At 59.3% G+C, this 13,607-nt stretch overlaps 1 non-coding gene across 1 annotated transcript; it reads right to left on the bottom strand.

Moving 5' to 3' along the window:
- Positions 1-1,683: 1,683 nt before the first annotated feature.
- LOC131870185 (5S ribosomal RNA) lies at positions 1,684-1,802 on the bottom strand. The gene has a single exon (XR_009368512.1). It is a non-coding gene; the product is annotated as a 5S ribosomal RNA (ribosomal RNA).
- Positions 1,803-13,607: the final 11,805 nt, after the last annotated feature.

The raw sequence follows: 13,607 nt of genomic DNA, 5'->3' as shown, positions 1-13,607 counted from the left end.
CATGGTGCGCACCAAGGAGCGCTCCGAAGTGTGCTCCAAGGTGCGGCGTGCACGAAGTCGGAGCCCGGTTTGCCCCGGGTGCGCACCTCGCGTGCACCTTCGGCGGGGTTGCGCGCCCTGGTGGGCACCATGGTGCGCACCAAGGAGCGCTCCGAAGTGTGCTCCAAGGTGCGGCGTGCACGAAGTCGGAGCCCGGTTTGCCCCGGGTGCGCACCTCGCGTGCACCTTCGCCGCGGTGGGCACCATGGCGTGCACGAAGTCGGAGCCCGGTTTGCCCCGGGTGCGCACCTCGCGTGCACCTTCGCCGGGGTGGGCACCTCGGCTGGGTTGCGCGCCCTGGTGCGCACCAAGGAGCGCTCCGAAGTGTGCTCCAAGGTGCGGCGTGCACGAAGTCGGAGCCCGGTTTGCCCCGGGTGCGCACCTCGCGTGCACCTTCGCCAGGGTGGGCACCTCGGTGCGCACACCTTCTCAATGTTTTCTTGCCTTTTCTGGAAATTGGTGAAGGCAGCGCATCAAAGGTGCGCACCTCGGTGTGCTCCGAGGTGCGAACCCGAGAGCGCTCCGAGGTGCCCACGAAGTCGAAAGTCGGGTTAATTGCATTGTTTTCCCCGGGTGCGCTCCGAGGTGCGCAACATCGGCGCGCACCAAGGAGGGCTCCGAAGTGTGCTCCAAGGTGCGCACGATGGCGTGCACCTCTGGTGCGCACGATTCGGAGCTCGGTTTGACCGGGGTGCGCACACCTTGGCTGGGTTGCGCACCTTTTGTGCGCTCCAAGGTGCGCACGAAGTCGGAGCTCGGTTTGCCCCGGGTGCGCACCTTCGCCAGGGTGCGCACCTTGATGCGCACGCCTTGGCTGGGCTGCGCACCTTGGTGGGCGCCATGGTGCGCACCTTTCGTGCGCTCCAAGGTGCGCACGAAGTCGGAGCTCGGTTTGCCCCGGGTGCGCACCTTGGTGGGCGCCATGGTGCACTCCGAGGTGCCCAAGATTGGTGCGCACCAAGGAGCGCTTCGAAGTGCGCTCCAAGGTGCGCGCGAAGTCGAAAGTTGGGTTAATTGTCCGGTTTGCCTCGGGTGCGCACCTTGCGTGCACCTTCGCCAGGGTGGGCGCCTTGGTGCGCACACCTTGGCTGGGCTGCGCACACCTTGGCACCCGCGTTTCCTTCATTTTAAATTTTTTTTTTTTACAATCTCTCAAGTGGGAAATTCTATAATCTCAACTTTTTTTGCCTTTTCAGGAAACTTTTGAATGGAGCGCATCATTGGTGCGCTCCGAAGTGTGCTCCAAAGCTCTCTCCAGCTGCGTGCACCTGCCCCGGCCGTGCACCCGGCCCCGCCCAGCTTCGCTCACCTGTCCCGGGCGTCTGGTGCGGAACCTTAGAGTAAGAAACATCACCGTGCACCTTGGCCAACGTGCGCGACTCGACCGAGCGCGCACTGGCCGAGGTGCACACCGATTTCACCTGGGTGCGCGCGCAGCACCTCGGGCGCACCGGGGTGCGCGCACAACGCCCGGGTTGCACCGTGGCCTGTGTGCTCGGGGTGCCTCGGGTGCGCGCTCGGTGTCGCCCCCGCGCGCGCGGTAGTGCGGGCAGCGCACCCCGGCCCGGCCCGGCCCCGACGAGAACGCAAACGGGCAAAAGGTTTATTCAAATAGCATTGCGACGCCCGGCGAAAAACTAAAAAAGGGTGCAACACCGGGACTTCCCGGGAGGTCACCCATCCCAGTACTACTCCGGCCCAAGCGCGCTTAACTGCGGAGTTCTGATGGGATCCGGTGCACTAATGCTGGTATGATCGCACCCGTTATGAGCTTGTCGCAGTGTGTACTTAGCAAACCGCGACCCACGTGCGAATCCACCCCGGCCACCCACCCCCGTCGAGGTGCACACCCTCCCTCGCGAAGTGCGCCCCGTTCGCCAAGTGTGAGCCCTGCCCGGGTGCGCGCACCTTGCTAGGGCGTCGGGTGTGCACCCGGCCCGGCCTACGTGCGTGCACCTGGAGGGGGCGTCGTGTGCGTGCAGTGTCCCGTCTGCAACGCGGTGCCCACACACCACCTCGGGCGCAACGACCTGCGCTCACATGTGGGCCGAGTGCACCTTGGTGCATGTTCGGGGCGCCTCGGGTGCACGCTCGATCTTGCCCCGGTGCACCAAGGCGCTCGGTTTGCCCCGGGTGCGCACTTGGTGCAAGGTGGGCACCCAAAATAGGGATCAAGCACCAAAACACAAGTTTCGGGATGCAAAATGGGACCCAAGGACCACAAATGCGTTCCAAGACCCATGATGGGTCCACGAGAACAAAAATGTGTTCCGAGACTTAATAAACAAATATTGGGTTTTAGGAGAAGAAACATGCTCTGATGCCCAAAACGAGAATCGACCCCGAAAAGGCCACAGGCCAAAAGTGGGATGCGAGACAAAAAAAAATGGGACCCGAGGACCAAAATTGGGTTCCCAGGTCGAAGACAGGGCAACCGGACAAGAAACGACCTCTAAGGCTCGAAATGAGTCCCGACGACTAAAACTTGACAAGAAGCACCCATCAGGCACCCAACTCGACACCCATGGGATGCCGACCCACCCGGGCTTCCACCTAGCACACCTTGGCACCCACCCACCCTCGCACCCAACCTCGCACCCAACTTAGCACCTTTGAACCCACATTGGCACTCACCCTGACCCTGGCACCTTGGAACCCACATTGGCACTCACCTTGACCCTGGCACCCACCTTTGCACTCACCTTGGGACCCACCCTGGCTCCCACCTCGGCACCCACCCAGACACCCACCTTGGTTCCTTGGCACCCACCTTGGATCCTTGGCACCCACCCCGACACCCACCTTGGCACGCAACTTGGCTACTTGCCACCCACCTTGGCTCCTTGACGCCCACCCCGACAACCACCCCGTGACCTACCCTGGCTAGGGTTGGTGCACACCCACCCTGGTGCCCACCTTGGCACCCACCCTATGACCCACCTTGGCACGCACCTTAGTACCCACCCCGTTACCCACCCTAGGACCCACCCCGTGACCCACCTTGGCCAGGGTGGGTGCACCCACCCTGGTGCCCACCTTGGCACCCACCCATCCTAGCACCCAGCCTGTGACCGGGCTTGGAACCCAACCTTGCACCCGCACCCGTCTTGGCCAGTGTGGGTGCGCACCCATCCTGGCACCCACGTTGTGACACACCCTTTAACCCACGCACCCTAGCACCCACGTTGGCACCCACCTTGGAACCCAACCTAGCAACTTGGCACCCACCCCGTGACCCACCTTGGCATCCACCATAGCAGTCGCCGACTTGGCACCCACCTCGGCACCCACCTTGACACTTGTGGACCCACCTTGCCACTCACCCTAGCATCGACCCATCCTAGCACCCACCCTGGCACCTTTGCACCCTAGCACTCACCCATCCTAGCACCTAACCTGTGACCCACCTTGACACTCACCCTCGCACCCACCTTGGAACCCAACCTAGCACCCACCCACCCTGACACCAACCCTAGCACCTACCCACCCTTGCACCCACCCTGTGACCCATCTTGGCACCCACCCATCCTACCACTCAACCTATCACCCACCTTCTCACCCACCTTGGCATCCACCTTAGCACCCACCCACACTGGCACCTTGGCACCCACCTCGGGCAAGGTGGGTGCACACCCACCCTGGCACCCAATTTAGAACCCACCGAGCATGTTACCCACCTTGGCACCCACATTGCAGCCCACCCTAGTACCCACCCTATGACCCACATTGGCATCCACACCCTAGCACCCAGGCACCTCGACACCCGCCTTGACACCCACCCTAGCACTGAACCTGTGACCCACCTTGGAACTCACCCTAGAACCCACCCACCCTGTGAACCACCTTGGCATCCACCTTAGCACCCACCCACCTTGGCACCCACTCTAGCACTCACCCATCCTAACACCCAACTTGTTACCCACCTTGGCACCCGCCCTCGCGTCCACCTTGAAACCCACCCTAGCACCCACCCACGCAGGAGCCCACCTTGGCACCCAACCTAACACCCACGCATCCTGGCACCCAACTTGTGACCCACCTTGGAACCCACCCTAGTACCCACCTTTGAACCCACTATATCACCAACCCACCTTGGCACCCACCCTATGACCCTCTTTGGAATCCACCCTAGCACGCACCCACCCTGGCACCCACCATGGAGCGCACCCTAGCACCCACCCACCTCGGCACGCACCTCAACACCCACCTTGGTGTGCGCACTGCGCCAACCTCTCAAAGACCCTATGTGGTGCGCTCCAAAGTGTACACCTTTGGTGCGCTCCAAGGTGCGCACCTTTGGTGCACACCGAGGTGCACACCAAAGTGTGCACCGAGGTGAGCACCAAAGTGCACTCCAGGGTGCACACCAAGGCGTGCACCTTTGGTGCGGTCAATGCAAACGAATTCGGAAGTTGGGGTCGATGTCCTAATCGCTGCTGCAGACTACACGTATGAGAATCGGACAAATAGCTTTATATAGGGGAGGTGTTGCGTTTGATGGGTCGACTCCCCTGGTTGTGTGCACTGCACCAACTTCAAAGACCCTGTCTTGTTTAAGAAGTCAAAAGTTGGGGTGGATGTCCTAATCATTGCTGCAGTCTACGCATGTATGAGAATCAGACAAATAGCTTATATAGGGGAGGTGTTGCATTCGGTGGGTTGACTCCCCTGGTTGTGCGCACTGCGCCAACCTCAAAGACCCCGCATAGCAGAAGAAGTCGGAAGTCGGATTTTGGTGAGCACCAAGGCGTGCACCTTTGGTGCGGTCAACGCAGACGAATTCAGAAGTTGGGGTGGATGTCCTAATCGTTGTTGCAGGCTACACATGTATGAGAATCAGACAAATAGCTTATATAGGGGAGGTGTTGGGTTTGATGGGTCAACTCCCTTGGTTGTGCGCATTACGCCAACCTCAAAGACCTTGTTTTCGTTAAGAAGTCAAAAGTTGGGGTCAATGTCCTAATGGCTCCTGCAGGCTACACATGTATGAGAATCGGACAAATAGCTTATATAGGGGAGGTGTTGGGTTTGATGGGTCGACTCCCCTGGTTGTGCGCATTACGTCAACCTCAAAGACCTTGTTTTCGTTAAGAAGTCAAAAGTTGGGGTCGATGTCCTAATTGCTCCTGTAGACTACACATGTATGAGAATCAGACAAATAGCTTATATAGGGGAGGTGTTGGGTTTGATGGGTTGACTCCCCTAGTTGTTCGCATTACACCAACCTCAAAGACCTTGTTTTCGTTTAGAAGCCGAAAGTTGGGGTCGATGTCCTAATTGCTCCTGCAGGCTACGCATGTATGAGAATCAGACAAATAGCTTATATAGGGGAGGTGTTGGGTTTGATGGGTCGACTCCCCTGGTTGTGCGCATTGCGCCAACCTCAAAGACCCTGCATTGCGGATGAAGTCGAAAGTCAGAGTTTGGTGTGCTACAAGGTGTGGTCGAAGGTGCTCACCTAGGTGTGCACCTTTGGAGCACAGGAAAAGTGCCCTCCAAAAGTGCGCACCTTTGGAGTGCACAAAAGTGCCCTCCAAAAGTGCGCACCTTTGGAGCGCAGAAAAGTGCCCTCCAAAAAGTGCCCTCCAAAAGTGCGCACCTTTGGAGCGCAGAAAAGTGCCCTCCAAAAAGTGCCCTCCAAAAGTGCGCACCTTTGGAGCGCAGAAAAGTGCCCTCCAAAAAGTGCCCTCCAAAAGTGCGCACCTTTGGAGCGCAGAAAAGTGCCCTCCAAAAGTGCGCACCTTTGGAGCGCAGAAAAGTGCCCTCCAAAAAGTGCCCTCCAAAAGTGCGCACCTTTGGAGCGCAGAAAAGTGCCCTCCAAAAAGTGCCCTCCAAAAGTGCGCACCTTTGGAGCGCAGAAAAGTGCCCTCCAAAAAGTGCCCTCCAAAAGTGCGCACCTTTGGAGCGCAGAAAAGTGCCCTCCAAAAAGTGCCCTCCAAAAGTGCGCACCTTTGGAGCGCAGAAAAGTGCCCTCCAAAAAGTGCCCTCCAAAAGTGCGCACCTTTGGAGCGCAGAAAAGTGCCCTCCAAAAGTGCGCACCTTTGGAGCGCACAAAAGTGCCCTCCAAAAGTGCGCACTTTTGGTGCGCACCAAGGCGCTGGTTCGGTCGTTGCAGGCGAGTTCGGAAGTTGGGGTCGATGTCCTGAGCGGAGGTGCAAACTACACAGGTGTCGGAATCGGACAAATAGCTTATATAGGGGAGGTGTATGCTTCGATGGGTCGACTCCCCAGGTTGAGCGCACCGCGCCAACCTCAAAGACCCTACGGTATGGATGAAGTCGGAAGTTGGGTCCGATGACCAATTCGATTAGTAGGTATGCTCATGAGGTCGGAATTTGGGTCCGATGACCTGCCATGTGCAGGAAGGCGAATGTTGACACTGTGCGTTGCAAGGTGCACACCAAGGCGCTGGTGCGGTCTTTTTAGTCGAGTTCGGAAGTTGGGGTCGATGTCCTGATCGGAGGTGCAAGCTACACAGGTGTGGGAATCGGACAAATAGCTTATATAGGGGAGGTGTATGCTTCGTTGGGTCGACTCCCCGGGTTGAGCGCACCGCGCCAACCTCAAAGACCCTACGGTATGGATGAAGTCGGAAGTTGGGTCCGATGACCGATTCGATATGTAGGCATACTCGCGAGGTCGGAATTTGGGTCCGATGACCTGCCACGTGCAGGAAGGCGAATGTTGGCACTGTGCGTTGCAAGGTGCGCACCAAGGCGCTGGTTCGGTCGTTGGAGGCGAGTTCGGAAGTTGGGGTCGATGTCTTGATCGGAGGTGCAAACTACACAGGTGTGGGAATCGGACAAATAGCTTATATAGGGGAGGTGTATGCTTCGTTGGGTCGACTCCCCGGGTTGAGCGCACCGCGCCAACCTCAAAGACCCTACGGTATGGATGAAGTCGGAAGTTGGGTCCGATGACCGATTCGATATGTAGGCATACTCGCGAGGTCGGAATTTGGGTCCGATGACCTGCCATGTGCAGGAAGGCGAATGTTGGGACTGTGCGTCGCAAGGTGCGCACCAAGGCGCTGGTGCCGTCGTTGCAGTCGAGTTCGGAAGTTGGGGTCGATGTCCTGGTCAGAGGTGCAAACTACACAGGTGTGGGAATCGGACAAATAGCTTATATAGGGGAGGTGTATGCTTCGATGGGTCGACTCCCTGGGTTGAGCGCACCGCGCCAACCTCAAAGACCCTACAGTATGGATGAAGTCGGAAGTTGGGTCCGATGACCGATTCGATACGTAGGCATATTGGCGAGGTCTGAATTTGTGTCCGATGACCTGCCATGCGCAGGAAGGCGGAATTTGGGTCCGATGACCGAGTTGATGGCGTGCCATGCGCAGAAAGGCGGAATTTGGGTCCGATGACCGAGTTGATGTTGATGGCCCGCCATGCACAGGAAGGCGGAATTTGGGTCCGATGACCGATTTGAAGGCGTGCCATACGCAAAAAGGTGGAGTTTGGGTCCGATGACCGAGTTGATATTGATGGCCCGCCATGCGCAGGAAGGCGGAATTTGGGTCCGATGACCTGACATACGCATGGAGTCCGACTCGGGGGCCGATGTTCGATTCGATGACTTGCATTGTGGGTAAAGTCGGAAGTTGTGGTCTTTGACCCGATTCGATGACCAGACTTCGGCTGCTTGAGAATCGGACAAATAACTTATATAGGGGAGGTAGTGTTCTCGAGCATCCTCCCCCCGTGCCCGTTTATGTCGATTGATGCTGGTGCTCGACTGGTTGGAGCGCTCGGATGCAAAAATCTTGCACCAGGATTTATCGATTGTGATGGACACGGCAAGTCTCCTGATTGCTATGCAGGAGCTCATCGTGAATCTCTATGCGGCCTTGGTATGGACTCGACCTGCGGAATGGTTCGGCAATGGTAGTCGCTCCAACACGTCCTTGCAATGGCCACAGAGGTGATTCGACTAGAGCTCCAGTCTAGCTTTTGGGTTGCTTGGCGGACTGGTATAGCCGCGATCGAGTTCCGGCCATGAACGTTTTAGATAGCTCTTGGGCTTTCTGGGACGGAAGTCGGAAGTTTGGGCTGTTGTCCGATTTGATGACCATTCTTCGGATGTGTGAGAATCGGACAAATAACTTATATAGGGGACTGTGTTGTCTCACGCAGCCCCCTCCGTGCCCCTCTATCTCGACCGATGTTGGTGCTTGAAAGGGTTGGGATCGCTCGGATTTATAAACGTGCACCACCATTTGTCGAGTGTGAGGGACGCGGCAGGTCTCCTAAATGCTATGCGGGCGCTCTCTGAGAATCTCTATCCGGCCTCGACACAGACTAGTCTTGCTGAATGGTTTGGCACTGGTAGTCGATCCAACACGTCGTTGTTGTGGCCGCCTAGGCGATTCGATTCGAGCCCCCGTCTAGCTTTTGGGTTGCTTGGCGGATTTTGCCCTATCCGCAAGTGAGCTCGGTCCCTAAACGTTCGAGAAACCCGATTGCTATGCGCCGACTCTCTTTCTTGCGAGCCTCCATCTAGCTTTTGGGTCTCTACGGAACGGAAGTCGGAATCTGGGACCGTTGTTTGATTCGACGAGGCAGACTACGGTTGTGCGAGAATCGGACAAATAACTTATATAGGGGAGGTGTTGACTGGAGCATTCTCCCCCGTGCCCCTCTAACTCGACCAATGCTGGCGCTCGAACGGTGGTAGCGCTCGGATTTTCATTGAGCGCCAGCATTGGTCGATTTAGAGGGGCATGCGAGATTCCCGAATGCTATGCGAGGGCTCTAACGGAAATGTCTATTGGTTTCGGTATGGATGCAATTGCGAGTGGTTCGGCAAAGGTAGTCGTTCCGATGCGTCCATGTCGTGGCCAAATCGATAATTCGATTTGAGCCCTCATATAGCATTTGGGTCTCTCGATGTGATTCCGCATTCCAGTCCCTTTGGGCACTGCTTGAGCCGCATCCCAGGGGGTTCCCTTCCCAATAATCTGCCTCGCAACCCGATTGCTATGCGGTGAGGCTCCTCGGCCGCCTCGGAACTATCTGTGTATCAGACGCATCGCGGGATAAGGGGTTGGCAACGGTAGTCGCCCCAAGCGCGTCCGATGCTTGGACCATTCCGAGGCGGCCCTGAAGCCTCTTCCGTCTAGCCGTTGGGTCCTTCTCGCCGCATCCCTCGCCTCGCACCCCGATTGCTATGCGGTGAGGCTCCTCGGCCGCCTCGGAACTATCTGTGTATCGGACGCGTCGCGGGATAAGGGGTTGTCACTGGTAGTCGCCCCAAGCGCGTCCGATGCTTGGACCATTCCGAGGCGGCCCTGAAGCCTCTTCCGTCTAGCCGTTGGGTCCTTCTCGCCGCATCCCTCGCCTCGCACCCCGATTGCTATGCGGTGAGGCTCCTCGGCCGCCTCGGAACTATCTGTGTATCGGACGCGTCGCGGGATAAGGGGTTGTCATTGGTAGTCGCCCCAAGCGCGTCCGATGCTTGGACCATTCCGAGGCGGCCCTGAAGCCTCTTCCGTCTAGCCGTTGGGTCCTTCTCGCCGCATCCCTCGCCTCGCACCCCGATTGCTATGCGGTGAGGCTCCTCGGCCGCCTCGGAACTATCTGTGTATCGGACGCGTCGCGGGATAAGGGGTTGTCACTGGTAGTCGCCCCAAGCGCGTCCGATGCTTGGACCATTCCGAGGCGGCCCTGAAGCCTCTTCCGTCTAGCCGTTGGGTCCTTCTCGCCGCATCCCTCGCCTCGCACCCCGATTGCTATGCGGTGAGGCTCCTCGGCCGCCTCGGAACTATCTGTGTATCGGACGCGTCGCGGGATAAGGGGTTGTCACTGGTAGTCGCCCCAAGCGCGTTCGATGCTTGGACCATTCCGAGGCGGCCCTGAAGCCTCTTCCGTCTAGCCGTTGGGTCCTTCTCGCCGCATCCCTCGCCTCGCACCCCGATTGCTATGCGGTGAGGCTCCTCGGCCGCCTTGGAACTATCTGTGTATCGGACGCGTCGCGGGATAAGGGGTTGTCACTGGTAGTCGCCCCAAGCGCGTCCGATGCTTAGACCATTCCGAGGCGGACCCGAAGCCTCTTCCGTCTAGCCGTTGGGTCCTTCTCGCCGCATCCTTCGCCTCGCACCCCGATTGCTATGCGGTGAGGCTCCTCGGCCGCCTCGGAACTATCTGTGTATCGGACGCGTCGCGGGATAAGGGGTTGTCACTGGTAGTCGCCCCAAGCGCGTCCGATGCTTGGACCATTCCGAGGCGGACCCGAAGCCTCTTCCGTCTAGCCGTTGGGTCCTTCTCGCCGCATCCCTCGCCTCGCACCCCGATTGCTATGCGGTGAGGCTCCTCGGCCGCCTTGGAACTATCTGTGTATCGGACGCGTCGCGGGATAAGGGGTTGTCACTGGTAGTCGCCCCAAGCGCGTCCGATGCTTGGACCATTCCGAGGCGGACCCGAAGCCTCTTCCGTCTAGCCGTTGGGTCCTTCTCGCCGCATCCCTCGCCTCGCACCCCGATTGCTATGCGGTGAGGCTCCTCGGCCGCCTTGGAACTATCTGTGTATCGGACGCGTCGCGGGATAAGGGGTTGTCACTGGTAGTCGCCCCAAGCGCGTCCGATGCTTGGACCATTCCGAGGCGGACCCGAAGCCTCTTCCGTCTAGCCGTTGGGTCCTTCTCGCCGCATCCCTCGCCTCGCACCCCGATTGCTATGCGGTGAGGCTCCTCGGCCGCCTTGGAACTATCTGTGTATCGGACGCGTCGCGGGATAAGGGGTTGTCACTGGTAGTCGCCCCAAGCGCGTCCGATGCTTGGACCATTCCGAGGCGGCCCCGAAGCCTCTTCCGTGTAGCCGTTGGGTCCTTCTCGCCGCATCCCTCGCCTCGCACCCCGATTGCTATGCGGTGAGGCTCCTCGGCCGCCTTGGAACTATCTGTGTATCGGACGCGTCGCGGGATAAGGGGTTGTCACTGGTAGTCGCCCCAAGCGCGTCCGATGCTTGGACCATTCCGAGGCGGCCCCGAAGCCTCTTCCGTGTAGCCGTTGGGTCCTTCTCGCCGCATCCCTCGCCTCGCACCCCGATTGCTATGCGGTGAGGCTCCTCGGCCGCCTTGGAACTATCTGTGTATCGGACGCGTCGCGGGATAAGGGGTTGTCACTGGTAGTCGCCCCAAGCGCGTCCGATGCTTGGACCATTCCGAGGCGGACCTGAAGCCTCTTCCCTCTAGCCGTTGGGGCTTTCTCGCCGCATCCCTCGCCTCGCACCCTGATTGCTATGCTGTGAGGCTCCTCGGCCGCCTTGGAACTATCTGTGTATCGGACGCATCGCGGGATAAGGGGTTGGCAGTGGTAGTCGCCCCAAGCGCATCCGATGCTTGGACCATTCCGAGGCGGCCCTGCAGCCTCTTCCGTCTAGCCGTTGGGGCCATCTCGCCGCATCCCCCACCTCGCACCACGATTGCTATGCGGTGAGGCTCCTTGGCCGCCTCGGAACTATCTGTGTATCGGACGCATCGCGGGATAAGGGGTTGTCACTGGTAGTCGCCCCAAGCGCGTCCGATGCTTGGACTATTCCGAGGCGGCCCTGCAGCCTCTTCCGTCTAGCCGTTGGGGCCATCTCGCTGCATCCCCCACCTCCTCGGCCGCCTCGGAACTATCTGTGTATCGGACGCATCGCGGGATAAGGGGTTGGCAGTGGTAGTCGCCCCAAGCGCGTCCGATGCTTGGACTATTCCGAGGCAGCCCTGCAGCCTCTTCCGTCTAGCCTTTGGGGCCATCTCGCCGCATCCCTCGCCTCGCACCCCGATTGCTATGCGGTGAGGCTCCTCGGCCGCCTGGGAACTATCTTCGTATCGGACGCATCGCGGGATAAGGGGTTGTCACTGGTAGTCGCCCCAAGCGCGTCCGATGCTTGGACTATTCCGAGGCGGCCCTGTGGCCTCTTCCGTCTAGCCGTTGGGGCCATCTCGCCGCATCCCCCACCTCGCACCCCGATTGCTATGCGGTGAGGCTCTTCGGCCGCCTTGGAACTATCTTCGTATCGGACGCATTGCGGGATAAGGGGTTGTCACTGGTAGTGGCCCCAAGCGCGTCCGATGCTTGGACTATTCCGAGGCGGCCCTGCAGCCTCTTCCGTCTAGCCGTTGGGGCCATCTCGCCGCATCCCCCACCTCGCACCCCGATTGCTATGCGGTGAGGCTCCTCGGCCGCCTTGGAACTATCTTCGTATCGGACGCATCGCGGGATAAGGGGTTGTCACTGGTAGTCGCCCCAAGCGCGTCCGATGCTTGGACTATTCCGACGCGGCCCTGTGGCCTCTTCCGTCTAGCCGTTGGGGCCATCTCGCCGCATCCCCCACCTCGCACCCCGATTGCTATGCGGTGAGGCTCCTCGGCCGCCTTGGAACCATCTTCGTATCGGACGCATCGCGGGATAGGGGGCTGTCACTGGTAGTCGCCCCAAGCGTGTCCGATGCTTGGACCATTCCTAGGCGGCCCTGAAGCCTCTTCCGTCTAGCCGTTGGGGCCTTCCCGCCCCATCCCTCGCCTCGCACCCCCGATTGCTATGCGGTGAGGCTCCTCGGCCGCCTTGGAACCATCTGTGTATCGGACGCATCGCGGGATAAGGGGTTGGCACTGGCAGTCGCCCCAAGCGCGTCCGATGCTTGGACCATTCCGAGGTGGCCCTGAAGCCTCTTCCGTCTAGCCGTTGGGGCCTTCCCGCCCCATCCCTCGCCTCGCACCCCGATTGATATGCGGTGAGGCTCCTCGGCCGCCTTGGAACTATCTGTGTATCGGACGCATCGCGGGATAAGGGGTTGGCACTGGTAGTCGTCCCAATCGCATCCGATGCTTGGACCATTCCGAGGCGGCCCTGCAGCCTCTTCCGTTTAGCCGTCGGGGCCTTCCCGCCGCATCCCTCGCCTCGCATCCCGATTCCTATGCGGTGAGTCTTCTCGGCCGCCGCGGAACTATACCTGTTATTGCTACTGCATCCTTCGGCTGGTAACCTCCTCTGCCGCCTTGGAACGTTCTCTTTGTCGGACGCGTCGCGGGATAAGGGGTTGGCACTGGTAGTCGCCCCAAGCGCGCCCGATGCATAGACCGCTCCGAGTCGACCTTGCTTTCAGCCTCTCACATGCATAGACCTCTCTGAGTCGACCCTGCAGCCTCTCACGTTTAGCCTTTGGAATCTCGCCTCACAACATGATTGCTATCCTTGATGCATCCCTTGCCTCGAGCCCTGATTGCTTTCTTGGCTGCATCCCTCCTCTCCTCACAGCCCGGTTGTCATCACTGCTTCATCCGTCGCTTCATGCATTCTGGCTGCTGGGCCCTTCCCACCGCACACCTCGATTGCTATCTCTTCTGCATCACACACCCCGATTGCTATCTCTGCTACATCCCTCGGCTCTCACTTCTGCATCCTTCGCCTCACACCTCGATTGCTATCAATGCTGCATCCGTAACCTCACACCCCGATTGCTATGCGGGGAGGCTCCTTGGCCGCCTTGGAAATTTCTGTGTGTCGGACGCACCGCGGGATAAGGGGTTGGCACTGGTAGTCGCCCCAAGTGCGCCCGATTCTTAGACCGCTTCGAGGTG

The sequence above is a fragment of the Cryptomeria japonica genome, unplaced genomic scaffold (assembly GCF_030272615.1).
Source record: "Cryptomeria japonica unplaced genomic scaffold, Sugi_1.0 HiC_scaffold_303, whole genome shotgun sequence".
Classification (NCBI taxonomy): domain Eukaryota; kingdom Viridiplantae; phylum Streptophyta; class Pinopsida; order Cupressales; family Cupressaceae; genus Cryptomeria; species Cryptomeria japonica.
This window is presented reverse-complemented; position numbering and strand designations above follow the sequence as displayed.